The sequence below is a fragment of the Pocillopora verrucosa genome, chromosome 10, assembly GCF_036669915.1.
Source record: "Pocillopora verrucosa isolate sample1 chromosome 10, ASM3666991v2, whole genome shotgun sequence".
Taxonomy (NCBI): domain Eukaryota; kingdom Metazoa; phylum Cnidaria; class Anthozoa; order Scleractinia; family Pocilloporidae; genus Pocillopora; species Pocillopora verrucosa.
Window position 1 is genome coordinate 17,234,472 of NC_089321.1, and position 17,589 is coordinate 17,252,060.

Sequence of the window (17,589 nt, forward strand, 5' to 3'; positions counted from 1 at the left end):
TTAGCAATTTCAAGGGAAGTCAAGGGAAGTCAAGAAACACTGTAATATTCGCTTAGATGGTTGTGTGAGGGTAGAAGAAAACTGATCCTTGTAATTAAGGCCAAGAGATTATAAACTGTTCATGGATAATCATTCGCTTGAACGGTTTGAAAACAACTAAAACGAGTCGGTTGGTTTGGTGACAATGTCCTGCAGAAAGAAAGTGCTAGATGCCTTAGTTCCTTGCGGAGTTAAACATGAAATGGGGACCCAACTTCAAATAGTTTAAGTTTGTTTAGAAGCAATTCGCTGGCTTCCTAGTACTAGGTCTGAATCCCCCCATCGTTTGCTCAAAATTATGGTTTAGCCTCACAACTGCACTTGAAAAGAAGGTTTTTATGGAAATGGATCCTAAAATGGAACGTAAAATGGAACCTAGGGGAGCCTGGTGAGCAGAACCCCAGCTCCCTCGGTGTCTCTCTTAATGCGCCCATGTTGTGTTCATGTTTTGGTGCAATGGAACTTTGAAAGCTGTGCGGTAAAGACCCCGTTTTTGTTAGCGTAAAGTTTTCCTAGTGTGAGGGGCATTTTAGACACAAACTACTTTCGCCTATACGTTGACATAATGTTAAAAACAGCTGCTAAGATATTTTAGGCTTATCATTTACTGATAATCAATCATTAAAAACATGAAAGGAATAAGTATTGATAAACATTTTATATAGAGCTTGTGTATCTCCAGTCTTACATGTTAAAAAATGGTTTTCAATTGACTATGAGGGTTTATTGTGTAATCACTTTTTTGTTTCCGCTGATCAGAGTAAAACTAAGTGCAGATTTTGAATTTTCATACGATCAGTTAGACCCAGTATCTCTTAATTCTGCTCTTCGGACCGACTTAATTTTCGCACTTAACAATTTTTTTTTTGCATGAAGCACATCGCACATTGGCATTTGGGACAGAAAGAACAGCGGTAATCCGCATAAAAAAATGACGGATAATGACAAGGAAAAAGAGCCCGAGCACCAGTTTTAAGCGAGCGCTCTTCGAAGTCAGTTTAGTGTGGTTAGAGTCATTGATCAATTGTTCAAATGTTTGAAAGCCCTCGATTGATTCTCAGACACTCAGATTATGCAAAAAAAAAAACTCTTCCTTAAAGATATCGTTAATTATTCGCTTCGTCGATTGGCATAGGTCTAATTTCTAATAAATGTTTTGCATTAAAAAAGATTTTGCGTGCATTATGCATAATCGAGTTATCAACCAACTAAATCCCAAAGTAACTAATTCAAGTACGAAAACAACTGAGAACCTCATAAATAATAAAGGAGTGGAGTATTTCAACGGAGATCAAACTTGAGCTGTCATATTTTGCGTGATGTTTCCCTCATGTTTGAAAAACTCACTGTGGCTGTTCGCTAGAGTTATAACTGGTGTTCTGAGAACATGCTCTCTGTACTCTACTACTTCGTTCTCATTGTTTTGGCCTCCCTAATACCGGAAGGACAAGGTAAGATTTTACCACAGTTATGACTTTGTTATGGTTTGAGTATATTTCAAAGTTTACCAAGGCGATAAATTTTTTTTTTCAAAATTTTTTTGTTTACAACAACGGCTAAACTTACAATAATCGCACAAGCTTCTCCTACTAATATCAAATGTAATGAATTATTTCATCTAAATTCAAAAAGGAGGGGCGCTTATTGGAGTATCTTAAAGCAAAGTTAACTTTAGAAATAAAACAGTCACTGTCTCTTCAATGAATTGAAGTCTAGAGACGTGTTCGACTTTTTTGATTTGCACGATGGATGAGTTGAATACTATAAGATTGAGAGGCTCATTTAAACTCAACTGAAATGGCTCGGCTTGTTCAACTAAAACTTTATACAGGAGTAAAGCTTTTAATTCTTAGTAAAGAAACCTTTTAATTCGTCACAGCAAAGCAAACAAAACGCATTGTTAGAGCAGTGCTTCAAACTTGGCACTTAACATATTATCTGTGGAAAAACCTGACTTTTTTTGCACAATCAGCTCCAAAGTTGATCTAAGTTTTGGTTCATATTTCAAAAAACCTAAATCGAAGACTGAATTTGTGTATTCCAGCGAGTTGGTAGAACTATGGCATAAGTTATAATGATCCACCCCAGAAAGGAAGTTCTAACTTAGTCTGAGGCAAAAACAGGTGATTCAAATAAAATATTTGTTTAACAAAGACGATAGTTGACATTTTAGGATTTTTTTCTTCCGTCATACTCAATTATCCCCTTGGGGTGTGCATGCTCGAGGGTAAATTTCAGCGTTTCGCCTTTAGTGCTCGTTAATACACAGTATGCATAAAAAAACTTTTGTTACATCTTTAGAAGTAGAAAGCCAGGACATAGATAGTGTAAAAAGAGTTTGTCAAAATTGCTTGACGTACCATGGAGTTCATAAAGTTGAGAGGCTTGATTTTTATACGCGAGCGACTAATTTTGTTTCTCGCGCTTTTCATAATACGCATATTGGTCGAAAGCTGAAGTCACGCGACATAAAAACAAACGCTTCTCATGAATTGACCAAACAAAAAACTTCACGACACGTTCCGATAATACCTTTTTTAAAAGAACCAAACATGCTCAAACGAGAGGACCATTGATAAACACGACTTACTCTATATATCAACAAAGTTGTTTATGGATTTCGGGAACAATCGATCGATCACGATAGCTGATCACAAACCAAGGAAGATAAACATGATAAGTCAGATTATTAATATAAATCACTCTCCTGGTGTTAAAACAAAGCAATAATTCAGCAGTAACACTGCTCTACAATTCCAGTCTCAGTAGAGGTGCTCAATGCCAAATAGCAACTTTCTTAATATAATTGTTCACCAGGCAACTTCCGCAATTTGAAGTTTACCAGTTTTCCTAAACCTGGCTACAGGTTGGAGATCACACGGTTCGAACTATTGAAGTATTCGACGAGGATCTCTGCAGGTTACAATGCTATCTGGAACCTAACTGTGTCAGTTATAACTTCCATAAGCTAAGACAGGCGTCTGGAACACACAAGTGTGATCTGAATAACGCGACCATTGAACACGATGGAGAACTGGTAAAAAACGAAAAAGTTACATTTACCGCGGAGCTGAGGAGGATGACGTTTTTAAGCCAAGAGTATGAGATTTTTACTCGTTGAGGCTTTTTAAAAGACTAAGACTAAGCATCCCTCAGCCTCTGCCACTCCTCTAAATTCTCCTTCCACCCACCAGAATATAGGTTACGATAATTGAACGTTTAAATTTTGAAATAAAGAATTAAGAGAGGCATATTTTGTTATTTAAGAATGACCGCTTCTGGAGCTGTTTTTATACATTTATAAGATACACGCAGATTTTGCTCTCGCTCTGAACAGTGCCACGCTTGGAACGGGAACAAATGTGCTCAACACAAACATTTGCGTAAATAACAAAAAAGCTTGCGCGAAATACATGGACATGATGGAAGACGCGCAGATTTCACAAACATGCATAACATTCAGAACTCGCAAAAACATGAATGCACGCAGCAGAAGACAACAAACATTGAAGTGGTAGTGGTCATTCTTTTTCTTCTTAAGAATGCTTGCGCCAGTAATCCTTGCAGAAATAATGCAACATGCCAAGCTGGCTTTACACACAGAGATTATCAGTGTTTTGTGTGCTTTTGGGATCTGGATTTGAAGGCCACGATTGTGATAAAGGTGAGGAATCCTCTAAATTTTTTTGTAGTCAGTAAAATGAATGTGTGGCCATTTCTTATCTGACAACGGGGAACGTTAGCATGGAGGCGAAAACACTTGCGGCCAGAGCACGTCAAATACACACAAACCCTTATAAATGTGGCGCTCATTTTGTTGTCTCAGACATAGATGAGTGTTCTAGTGTGAAACAAACTGTGATGAGAATGCGGAGTATAACAATACCCTGGGATCTTACAAGTGCATCTGTAAAGATGGATTTCATGGAAATGGAACTAACTGCAAAGGTAATTTAGTTGTATCAAGTGAGTTGATAACGTAAAATAGGCCATTGTTGCGAGTTTAAAATCTGAAGTTTCGAGCGCGTTAGTCCTTCGTCAGAGCAAATGGGGGAATTATGGGTTGTGTGTCTGTTTATATGCGGAATATGGAGTTACGCTATTGGACGGGAACATGGTAACGAGAAAATTAGAATAAAGTAGCTGACTATAACATCCCAAAAATCTACTAAAGTAAACAAACGAGAAAACAATAAAAAACCACAAAACACAAGATAACAAAATAAAAAACAGGTTCCGTATAAAAGATGCTTCTTTTTTATCTCTAGACTTGGACGAATGTGCTGAGGGAACACACAACTGTGTGATGAATGCTGAGTGTAACAATACCTGGCATCGTACAACTGCACGTGTAAAGATGGATTTCGTGGAAATGGAACTAGCTGCAAAGGTAATTTGGTATCATCAAGTGAGTTGATAACGTAAAATAGGCCACTGTTGCGAGTTTAAAATCTAAAGTTTCGAGCGTTAGTCCTTCGTCAGAGCAAATGGGGGAATTGTGGGTTGTGTGTCTGTTTATATGCGGAATATGGAGTTACACTATTGGTGGGAGCATGGTAACGATACAACAAAAATAAAATAGTTGACTGTAAGATCTCAAAAAAAATTAAAGCAAACAAACGAGAAAACAACAACACCACAAAACACGAGAAAAAAAACAAAACAGGTTCCGTATAAAAAGATGCTTCTTTTTTAATTCTCAAGACTTGGACGAATGTGCTGACGGAACACACAACTGTGATGTGAATGCTGAGTGTAACAATACCCGGGGATCGTACAATGCAAGTGTAAAGATGGATTTCGTGGAAATGGAACCAAATGCACAGGTAACTGTTTATAACATATCATTCTATCTTATCTCTCCATATTTTTCTGGTGGACATAGCACCAGACTTAAACTTGTACAAGAGTGTAATGTCCCTAATTTCTGTACGGTATTCTACCGGCAGCAGGCCCAGCAGAACGAGCCCATCAGCATAAGAGACGTTATTCAGTGGGTAATTAAGAATAAAACTTAGTCAGAGACCTTTGGATTTTCTCAATTAATGCTCCATGTATGACTGTATAATAAAGAGACCCATAGGCAGGAGCATTATTCAAGTTTGGGTCTGACCACAGGACAGCACAGCAGCTTCCTTATCTAAACGTCATTGACATCGCGGAAAACTCGCCTGATTCACGAAAGGTTTTGTTGGCCTTTGAGGTGATTTCTCTGCATGCTCTGCCCATTGGAGATCACGGGAATCAGTGATGCTTAGGTCTTAAGCGTAAGGTACACACTCGAGCGATGTCCATCAAGGTCAACCAGGAGTTTTCTTCTTAAAGATGTGAACGAATTTGCATTTTGCAGCGTTGAAAGCTATGCAGCTTGGTAAATTTACCAGTTTCCGAGGAGTTACCAGCAAGAGTGACAGCATATTTGCGGTTGAAAGTAGATTCTATGTTCATTACCAGAGCCAGTGCGAAGATACCGTCATGAAGATAACCATATCTGCCGAATTTACAGGAATACTTTTTTTTAGTGGGATTAGCTGGTGTGCAACTTCGTTGGCAATACCCAAAGCGAATTTGACAATTAATTTCTTAGCAGTACGATGCAAATTTACCCCTTTCATTTTTGCGATAACTTTCCCTTTCATTTTGCGATATACAGGATTTACAGCAGTGTTTACAACTCTTGGTAAGAGTGGAACTACGGGTCCAGTCCAAATTGGAAGTCACTACGCAGGTCAGGATCACGACGGGCAAAGTTACATTGTCCAGCGGTATTCAACAATGGACTGTGCCACACACTGGCGAATACAGAATAGAAGCAATAGGAGCCTCAGGGGGGTACGGTGAGGACAGTATCATCAAGAACGGTGGAAGAGGGGCACGAATGATTGGAAACTTTATTTTGACCAAAGATGAGATCATTCATATACTTGTTGGTCAAAAGGGGAAAAAGAAGGAAAAAAAACTTAAAAACTGCTGGAGGTGGTGGAGGTACATTTGTTGTGAGACGAAACAAACACGCCTTTAATCATAGCTGGAGGTGGAGGGGGAATCAAAAATATGTCAGAACAACATCCGGGATGTGATGCGTCCCATAAACACCACTGCAAATGCAGGGAACAACTCGCCACTGGGATCAGGGGAATAGAAGGACAAGGAGGACTTACTAATGGTGTGAATTCTGGTTGGTGGAGAATTTGCTTTTTATAATATACTGAGAAATTTGTTGCATTCTACTGCCATCCTTCACTATCTCTAACCCAATGATAGAGTAAGTCGCTGATAATCAGATTTTGAAGGATGTATAAAAACCGTAATTATCAAAATTCTCAATGTTAATTTTAGTTATTAATTAAGATTTTTCTTTGATGATTCTTGGAAGTGCCTCCTACAAGACTTAAGATTCTGTTAAATTTTGCTCTTTTCTTTTCAAATTTCCTGCATATTTATATAATTATCGACATCGATCCGCGAATATACCGCAGGAGATGACATCGAAAAACTTGACAAGCTTCTCATTCGTCAGTTGCGGATCTGGATTAAACAGAAGCATTAAATAAAGAGTTAATTGCAGCATTTTTACGCTGACTTTTGTCCTCATAAGCTTTTTTGTTACTAACAATCTCCACTAATTAAACTTTCCAAAAATCAAGAACTAAAGTACAGTTTCGGAACACTGCGGATCGTCGTTTGATCGCAAGAAATTAAATTTATGGGTGCTATTTGTAAGAGAATCACTGATCACTTTTTGATTGTACTGTAGGTGGTGGTGGTGGCGGCTTCCATAGTAATGGACATGATGCAACGAGCTCTGGTAAAGGAGGGGGAAAAGGAGGTTCAGGATATCTTCAGGGGGGGGGAAGGGTGGAGGGTTTTTTGGTGGGTTCGGAGGTGGCGGTGGTTTACATTTTTTCAACAAGGGACCGGGCGGTGGTGGTGGTTACACTGGGGGAAGTGGCGGGGCTAATGATGATATTTCCTGTGGGGGAGGGGGAGGATCTTTTAACAATGGAACAAATCAACAAAATGAATGTTGCTATAATAGCGCTGGTCATGGTTGGGTAAATATTACATTTCTCCGATGAAGAGCACATAGCAACTCTTGTTAACGTGCACAAAAAAAGTTGTCGGTCAGTTTTTAATATTCTTGTGCATTTCAATCATCCATATTTCCTCGAATAAGCACCGGCTCTTATTCAAAATTTAAGCTTAAAGGGGAAGGGGGGGTCGCTTTACTAAGAAACTATTCTAGCTGCAGCTCAGAATGTTGTATATAACGTGGAGAATAAAATATAGTTTTTCCTCGTATCCCAACTTTTTTGAAAAGCGAGAAAAAAGGAGGGGGACTCTTGTTTCATATTATGGGGTGGTGCCTATGAGGGAGGGGGCTTATGTAGCGTTGGTGTGGTTCCTCGAGGAAAGACGGTGTTACATATATCTAAAAGTATTTTTCAATTGACTGGTGAAAGTTTTACATAGAAAATCACTTTTTTTTCCTTTGATCCGCATACACAAAACGAACTCAAGTTTTAATTTTTACTAACGACCATTTAGGCCCATTATTTGGCTTTGTTCCGCCCTTGGGGCCGCCTGAATTATCCTCTGCCAGTGACGCTTTTTGTAAATTACCCTAAAACATAAGGGTTCGGTTTGTGTTTATTGTATGGCGTCCTTGGTTACTATATCAACCAGAATCCCCATGTTAAATGTTAAAGTATTTTTACGATTTCCAATCAAGTGGAAAACGTTCTCCTTCACCTCTAACGGTTCCTGCAAAATGGAAAACCGGCACAGGGTTGATACTGACTTGTAAGATTTGACCATGATCAGTGTTGTGTTGTCCCTGAGGTATACAGGTGGGGAGAGAGGGTAAACAAAGGACAATATTTACAGATATTAACATATGTTACTAACAGATGTTAAGCGAGTTTGAGTCTGCGGCGTTTTAAAACCTAGACTCAGTCATCGTTTAAAGTGGTCCGGATGAAATTCCACCAGACCTGTTTCCTTTTTCCATAATGCAGGGTAGAAGAGCAGTTATATATACCAATTTTTCTTAGTTGCTAGAGATTGTTATTTCCATGATCAACATCCAGTATAAGTTTCAAAAGGCACTTGTTGCTCGTTCACTGAAGTGGAGGAGCATGCTATAATTAGCAGATTGAGAAAAGACGTTTTGTGCTTGAAAACGACTAGAAATTACATGTTTGAAAATTTTCATGTTAGAAAGCCTGATGCTCTCAGTTTTAAGAAAAGTTTTGGATAGAATAGTGTTTGCTCATAACCTTAATTTAATTCACTATGGTAAATTTTGATAACCATAGTTGATTTTAGTCAATAAACGAATTTTTTCCCGGTATTTATAGTTGTTTTGGGGTTGTATGTTATTGTCAGAACTCTGGATTATAGTATTTGAGACTTCTGTAGTGTCCCAGCGAAATTCCTTTGAAATTGGCTATCTTTTCAAAAGGTCACAACAACTAGCGAGAATATGAGTTACTTTCAGTCTCCTTCGCAGACCTTCTCTTGGCCTAGGAGACTGGGCGGACTATAACTCAGCGCACTTAGTAATATTCAAGTAGGCAAAAAAGCTAGCGATAGGTAGGGAGGGGGGGAGGGGCGAGTTCAATGTTGGTCCTCCTATGTTTTTGTCAATGTTCTGTTACTTGCTTTAAGATAACGCAGCCACAAGTTTGACGCTTAAACTATAACACCTGGGGTGGGGTGGAGCACTTTTTTATTCGTATCACCAAAAGTGGCTCAAATGGGGTCGACAATTGGCGAAAGAATCGACTGTCACGGGTAGGGTTGGTATATCGCCAGGACTTTCTGTTTCCTTCACTTCCATCCACTTCCATTCCTCTTTCAGAGTGAGGCAGAACGTCAGACCTATCGTCAGAACAGTTGAAACGCAGGACCTTCACGCAAGACTTGTTGAACATGGCTATACTCGAGACGGCATCTTTACTACAGGCTTTTAAACACTCCAGTCATCTGAAATAGATACCTTTGCCTTTTTACTTTCCCATGCGTTATGTGTCATAACTAGCTCATGATGGCCGTATGTCCAGAGAATTACTTTAGTTTTCAAGGCCGAGGAGTTCAAACCACAAATATTAATTAACCTCAATCATGACTTTTCGAAGGGTTAAACCATTTTGCAACGCTAGCCTGGTATTCCCTTTGCACCGGCAGACGATTCCGGCTATTGCTATGAAAAACCTCAAATTGTCGACACTCACAACAAGTGTCCGGCTTTTATTTCCACATTGATAACAAACGTCCGTGCCCCCCTTCCCCTGCCCGGCCACACAGAAAGGACCATAAGTTAATAATTAAAGGTAACACCAACGTTTGCTCTTTACGACTTTACGACTTAGAAAAATCCGTGATATTGACAGTGTGCATGTGTTATTTTCCAGCAGAATGATTTAAGAAGCAAGAATACCTTTGAATGTTACAAAATGTCGCCATCACCACATTGTCTTATCTCACTCGTGAATCCTTGAAATTTTAAACATGTGCAATATTTTATGTAGGATCCTGGAAATTTTGACACGGAATTCCGAACACTTGATGTCAGAAAGCAAACAACTCTTTCACGTTGTAGCCCAATATAAACATGACAATCATAATCAAGAGTAAATATTTGATATTTCATATTGATTGGTATAACCAGGTCAAATGCAATCTTGTAGTTGCAAGAATTTAGGGGTCATACAAGTAGCCAAAAAAAAACAAATTCCACTCATGCCACAGGGCCGATGGTGATAGAAGAGAGTTGTTGGGACCCACCGACCAATCCCCTAAAGTCCGCCCTTGATTGGTGGATTTTTTGGCTCCTAAAGGAGCAGTTTTGCGGGTCCTTTAATGGAAGAACGTCTATCCCCATCACAACGTTCCTGTTATCCAGAATTTACAATAATATCCATTACATATACTCGTGACATCATAGAATTAAGCTTGCCTTTCACTTCAGCATATGTAATGTTCATAGTCTAGTGGTAATAATCACAGTCGAAAATAACACAACAATGAGAATAAAATATTTACCTATTTCAAAAAAATTGGCAAAGTCTTATTGTAGGTCCGTAAGTAAAAAGTTCCATTCTTGAGAGTCAAGCAAGTTCAGAAGAAGTAAAAAAACCCTAATATTCGCTGAGATGGTTGAGTAAGGTTATACGAAACCTCAGCCTTGTAGTTATGGGCAAGAGTGCTTGAAAACGTCAAATTTTTGAAATTCACCACTTACCGGCTATTTATGTCCAAATTGATAACAAAATTCGTGCTTTTCCCCTACCCAGCCGCCAACACAACAGATTCTAATTGAAAGGAATAACTAACTTTGCTGTCTTACCTGTTCTTGTAGTTCTTTTGATTTAGTTGTGATAATTTCAAGTTTAGTTCCCAAGTCGCTCCATTCTAAATTTGTTGGTTCGCCTTTCGTTTATATCAGGTATCACTTTCAATGTACGATACTCATTTTTCTAAGACTAGAAGTTTTTTGCTGAAGGAATTCTGCTAGATCGGTCCAGGTATCTGAACACGGAAAGGACCATAAGTTATTGAATTAAAATACATACCGTTTGCTAGGAATAAATAGATAACGGCAGCAATATAGGACAGTTGCCTTATCGTAGGAGAGTGTTTGATGCATTTAAAAAACCTTTGCGACTTCAGAGAAATCTTTGGGATATTGACGGTGGTCATGTGAATTTTTCAGCACATTCGATAAGAGAATAATACTTGAATGATACAAAATGTCGTTCATCAACACCTGCACTATTTAATGTGGTCGATCCTGGAAATTTTGACCCGTGAACTCCGAGCACTGATTGAGAAAAGAACTTACTCTTTCACACTGTAACCCAAATAAGCCTTTTTTGCTGGGTCTTGCAACGATAGTATTACAGGCTTTCCTAGAGGGAAACTTCTGGACCTAATTGGATAGATTTTTCATGACCATAAAGTTTCAAAATGGGATCCAGTGGCTCAAAGTTGAGGGTCTTAACACCGATGAGTAAGGAATTGATTTATGTAAAATTAAAATTTGGCTAGATATGTTAAAAACACAATAAAAAAAAAGAAAGTCAATCTTGAAATCTATATCTAGTAATTTTAGATGTATGTTTTCAATGTATGTTAAATGTCAAAAGTAGGACTGCCGTCCCGAGCCCACTACCTGATGTATCAACGCTTTCAGTGGAAATTGGTGTTCATAATGAGTATTTATTGTATCACCCTCTATACTCACTACCACCTCCCCGCCCCCACCCCCCATGTTTTCATAAGTACCCTAGCTTTAGCAGCCTTACAAGATTTGCATACGAGTCCATGATATTTTCCTGCCTCAAAAGTTTCAAAATTGCAAATAAGGTGCTTCTAAAAAAATCGATTCTTTGCAATCCTAGGTGGCATTAGCTGACAGTAAAATGCACCTTGCCTGGCTGTACGGTGAAATAATTATCTTTTGTTTTTTCGTTTACTTTGTTTTGTAAAATCAAATTAACCCTGATGGCTTTCCTCCGCATGAAAAACATTTTTTTTTGGCTACTTCCAACTTCAAGTTCTTCAATTTCACTTGTCGATATGTATTGTCTAGTTTCTTTTTTCGGGGGTAGGCGAGGAGTATGTGGGTATCAACATTGATATTTTAGAAAACGTTCCAACTTTAAACAAAGGAAAAGTAAAATTAGGACTCCTTATTTCTTGTGAGGTGCCACAAGAGACATGAAAGTTATTTTAGGGTATCAATTTGTTTTCTTTGTTTTATCGAACAAAGATATTTGATAATTTACGAAGATTCGCGGAAAAGAGGGTTTATCGCCATCACGACTTTTTGTTATCCAGAATTTAAAATAATCTCACTGAATTCCATATACTCGTGCCCATCATAGAATTGAGCTTCCTGTCACTTCGACATTATGTATGTTATAGTCCAGTAATTATAATCACAGTATAAATACAAATAAAATGAGAATAAAATATTTACCCTATGTTCAATGAAATTTTGGACAACAACTGCTAACATTCTTGGGAACTTAAAAATTTCAAGGGAAGTCACAAAACACTGTAGATATTCGCTTAGATGGTTTGTGGTGAGGGTTATAGCGAAAACTCATCCTTTTAAGTAAGGCCAAGAGATTATAAACTGTTTATGGATAATCATATCCGCTTGAACAGTTTGAAAGTAGCCTACAACGAGTCGGATTGGTTTGGTGACAAATGTACTCCTGACAGAAAGAAAAGTGCGAGATGTACCTTTTAGGAGGTTCTTCTGCTCTTTCACTTGGAGTAAAACACTTTATTCGCAATGTATTTGGCAAGACTGTGCGGTAAGACCCCGTTTTTGTGGCCCGTGAAGTTTTCCTAGTGTGACGGGCATTTTAGACACAAACTGCTTTCGCTTATACGTTGACATAATGTCACAAAACAGCTGCCAAGATATTTAGGCTTATCATCCACGGATAATCACTCATTAATTAACTTGAAAGGCATTAGTATAGATAAATAGTTTATATAGAGCTGGTTTATCTTCAAGGCTTCACATGTTAACAAATGGTTTTCAGTTGACTATAGAGGGTTTATCGTGTCATCACTTTTTTGTTTCCGTTGATTTGAGTAAAACTAAGTGGCAGATTTTGCATCTTTTTCATACGATCAGTTAGACCCAATATCGCCGTAATTCTGCTCTTAACTTTTCTTTTTTCGCATGAAGCAGATCGCACATCGCACGGGCACCTGTGACAGAAAGGACATCGGTAATCCGCATAAAAAATGAAGGATAACCACAAGGCAAGAGCGTGAGCACTATTTTTAAAAGCGCGCTCTTAGAACTCAGTGTAGTTTGTTTAGAGCCATTGATCAATTGTTCTAATATTTTAAACCCCTCAATTGATTCTCAGACACTCACCCGATTTCTATTACTCCTACAGTTTATATGGTTCAATGATTTCCCACACCCTAGATTAAATACCGGTTTTCCTCGTATCCCACTTTTTTGACAAAGTTAGAATAAAGGAGGGGGCGCTTGTTTGATATTATTGGTTAGGGGGTGGCGCCTTTTGGGGGATGGGGCTTTATAGGGATGGAGTAGTTACTGCCAGGAAATACGATATTACACTAGTCTTCAACTAATAAACTATTCTAACTGAAGCTTAAAAAGGTCTATAAAATGGAAATGAACACAAAGGTTGTCTTCGCAATCCAAAATGTTTGAAAAAGTGGGAGAAAAGGAGGGGTAGGGGCGCTTGTTTGATTTTAGGGGCTGGGGCGTGGCCGCTTATTGGGGGGGAGGAGGCGTATTAGAGCGTGGGTGGTAATTCGAGGAATACGTTATTACATATAACTAAAAATGTAGTTTCAATTGACTGTGAAAGTTTATTATGAAATCTTTTTTTTCCTTGATCAGCTCAAAACTAACCTCAATTTTCAATTTTTATACGACACAGTTAGGTCTTTGTTGTTCCTCCTTTGGGCCGACTGTGAATTTCCTCTGCCATTGGCGCTGGTTGTAACTTATCCCTCAAAAATAAGGTTCGGTTTGTAGTACGAATGGCGTCCTTGTTTGCTATCACCTGAGTCCCCCATTTGGCAAATAATAAATTTGGTGTTGCGATTCCCTTCCAATCAATGGACACCGTTCTCCTTCACCTCTAACGGTTTTCTGCAAAATGGAAAACCGGCACAAGTTTTTATAGCCAACTTGTAGATGTGACGCATGAGCAATGTTGTGGTTCCCTTACGTATACAGGGGGGGGGGAGAGGGTAACAAAGGACATATTTTACAGATAGAGATGTACTGAAATACATTAAATCCGCTCGAGTTAACCGAGTTTGAGTTTGGGGCGTTCTAGAACGATACTCAGTCATCGTCTCAGTGGGGAAAATGAATATTCCCAGAGCTGTTTCCTCTGTCCATAATGCAGGGTAGAAGAGCAGTTGTATATACACCAAGGTAATGGTAACTTCAATTTTACGCAAAATTTTATTTATTGTGTTTGATTGTTTTTTTTTATGCTCAATAGTTAGGCGAGAGTTTTGCCAGGAGGCATCTTGTGCTCTTTCACTACAGGTGGAGGAGAATGGCTATAATTATCATATTGGGAAAAGACGTTTTGGGCTTGATAACGACTAGAAATTAATGTTTTGAAAAGTTTTAGTCTTCAAAACTTAGAAAATTGCTTTTCAAGGAGTTACAGGAAGGGAGCTCTCAGTGGTCGTGTGTGAACGAATAGTACTTGCTTCATAACCTTAATGGAAGTCACTATGGTAAACAATGTGGATAACCACAGTTAATTATTACTCAATAAACTGATTTTGTTGGCTATTGATAGTTAATTTTGTTGTTGTTTTGGTCAGAACTCTGATTATAGTGTTGGAACTTTTCTGTAGTTTCCCAGCGAAATTCCTTTGCAACTGGCTATCTTCCCAAAGAGTCACAATAACTATCGAGAAGACGAGTTTACTTCCAGTCTCCTTCACAGACATTCTCTGAACGTACGAGACCCAGGCGACCTATCAATACGGCGAATTTAACGAAATGATAGATAAAATTCATTTTAAAGCGGTTTTTTTGACACTTCTTTGCCACTTGTCGACACTATTTTTTGTATTTCCTTTAACTTAAATACATTTGAACAATTTAAAACAGCGCCAATTGTTGCCCCCTCCCAAGGGCCAGAAATGACAACACAGTAAACATGAAATAAACAGCCTGTTTCGAAATAGTGTTTATGTCAACCCATTATCTTCACCGCCCTTGTTCTTGTATTTCTTGGAGATTTCGTTTTTTGAGAAAATCTGAAAGAGGAAACTTGCTAACGATAAATACATGAGTTTAGAAAAGGCGGTAAGACTGCATATTGTGAATATATAATATCATGATGACCTAGTTAATCAGGTCTCACAATGGACTTTCGGCCTGTATACTTGGAGTTGGGTGGGTTCATTTTCCTACCGTATTAACCAAAAGTGACTCAGATGGGGTCGTCAATTGGTCCACAGAATAGACTGTCACGGGTATGGTTTGGTATATCGCCAGGAATTCTATTTCTTGTCACTTCCTGTCCTCTGTTCAGAGTAAGGCAGAAGGCAGAGAATCAGACACATCTCAGAACAGGTGACACGCAGGACCTTTAACGACAGACGTGTGGAACATGGCTATACTCGAGACTCGCATCTTTACGAAAAGTTTTTTAACTCTTGTCATCTAAAATAAGACCTGGGCTCTTAATTTTCCAAGGCGTTATGTGGTCTAAGTAGCTCATGACGACCGTTGTCGCAGCAGATACTTTTAGTGGTTCAAAGCCGAGGATTTCAAATAATAAAAAAACAAAATATGACTTTCGAAGGGCCTAGCCATTTGCACGCTAGCACTTTAGTCCTTTGGCAACCGGCAGACGAGTTCAGGCTACTGCTTGAAACCGTCAAATTGTCGAATTTCAACACTTATACGGCTTTTTATTTCCAAATTGAGAACAATTTTTGGGGTGCTTCCCATACTCGCCGACCCAGAACGGACCATAATTTATTGATTAAAATCACACAAACACTTGCTCGCAATAAATAGAGTAACGGCGGCCATGCGATCGCTGCCTTATCGTAGGAGCTGTGCGGATGCATTTAAAAGACTTTAACGCCTCCACAACTCTGTGCTATTGACAGTGGTCATGTGTAATTTTCAGTAACTTATATTAGAGCAAGAATACTTAAATGTTACCAAATGTAGTCATCATGTTGCAATATTTAAGAGGTGATCCTGGAAATTGGGCTCGGAATTCCAAACATCTTGACTCCGAACGCAACTTACATTTTTAACACTGCAGCCCAAATAAACTGACAATAATATCAAGTCAAGTAACATTTTATCAACATGCGATATTTTGGTTATAAGAATCTGGTTAAGGTGCTTTGGTGTAATGTAAGCTTTGAAAGCTGTGTGGTAAAGACCCCATTATTTGTGAGCGTTAAGTTTTCTTAGGGTGAGGGGTATTTTAGGACACAAATTGCTTTCCGCTTATAGGTTGACATAATGTGAAAAACAGCTACCGAATATAGTTTTAGGGTTATTGATCCACTGATAATCAACTTTTTAATATAAATGAAAGATCTATAATCGATAAATATTTTATAGAGAACTTGTGTATCTCAAGTCTTATATCGTTTAAAATGTTTTTCACTTGACTAATGAGGGTTTATCATTCAATCACTTTTTGGTTATTTGTCACGGATTAGAGTAAAACCAACTTCGTCGGATTTTCAATTTTCATACGATCAGTCAGAGCCAGTATCCCTTAATTGAGGGTGGCAACACAGGTGTGGCGTTTCAATCACACCACATGCACGGAAGTAATTATGTTAACCTAATTTTTTTTTTTTTCAGTCGCGTCCACTTAAAAAAGGAGGTACGTACGCTAAGCTTATAATATAAGAGTGTCTAAGCTATCGGGATGTATTATCAACAAATTATCTTGCATCTTTTTTTTTTTGTACTGGAATGAATTGCATCTCACTTGTCATATTGCTTTTTGTTTGACAAATAAAAAAGACTTACTTGTTGAAACTTGACGCTCTGCGAGCGCTTACTCGTCTGGGCATCCTATAGTCATCATAGTTTGAACTCATATATGGCTAACTAGTTATCCCGCGAGAACTAGTATGAACTTTGCTAATTTGGAAAGAACGGATAAGACCAGAATACAATGACACGGATGCCACGTTTTAGTGATCTTCGTTATGACCCTATTTACTTTTGATGATTGGTATCCTTCTAGGTTAAAGGGCGTTCACTTATCACGGAATTCTAATAAGAAGTCTTGTAAATCACGCATCATGCGCTGGCAAAATAGCAAATCACGCATCACGTTGTGTTGTCCGGTCCCGCGTCACGCGGATAATTTGAGTTCAATCACGCGTCACACTGCAAATTTTGGAGCCATCAAAATACCTTTTTCCACCCTCTTAATTCTGCTCTTTGGCCCGACTCAATCACACCTAACATCTTTTTTTTTCGCATGAAGCAGATTGCACATTGCACGGGCATCTGGGACAGAAAGAACAACAGTAATCCGCTTAAAAGATGACGGATAATGACAAGGAAAAAGAGCTTGAGCACCAGTTTAAAGCTTGAGCGCTATTCGAAACTCAGTTAGTGTGGTAAGAGTCATTGATCAATTGTTCAAATGTTTTAAAGCCCTCGATTGATTCTCACACTCAGCTCTCCGATTTCTTTCACTCCTACAATTATGGTTCAAGGATTTCCAATACAATTTCTAATGTAACGGAGCAGTCACAAGATCCTAAAATAATTGACACACTTTCAGAAAATGTCAATCATTCATCACGAGTGGACTCTTTTCCAGAACGGAAGCACACTGTAATATTGGCTGAGATGGTTGCGGGTGATTATGTTAAAAAAACACTCTTCCTAAAAGATACATATGGTTAATTACTCGCTTCGTCCATTGGCATAGGTCCAATTTCCTAAGAAATGTTTTGCATTAAAAAAGATTTACGTGCATTATGTATAATCGAGTTTTATCGACCAACTAAATC

General features: G+C 38.5%; 1 pseudogene; it reads left to right on the top strand.

The window, feature by feature from the left end:
* Positions 1-1,325: 1,325 nt before the first annotated feature.
* On the top strand, positions 1,326-7,193 carry LOC131782676 (uncharacterized; annotated as a pseudogene).
* Positions 7,194-17,589: the final 10,396 nt, after the last annotated feature.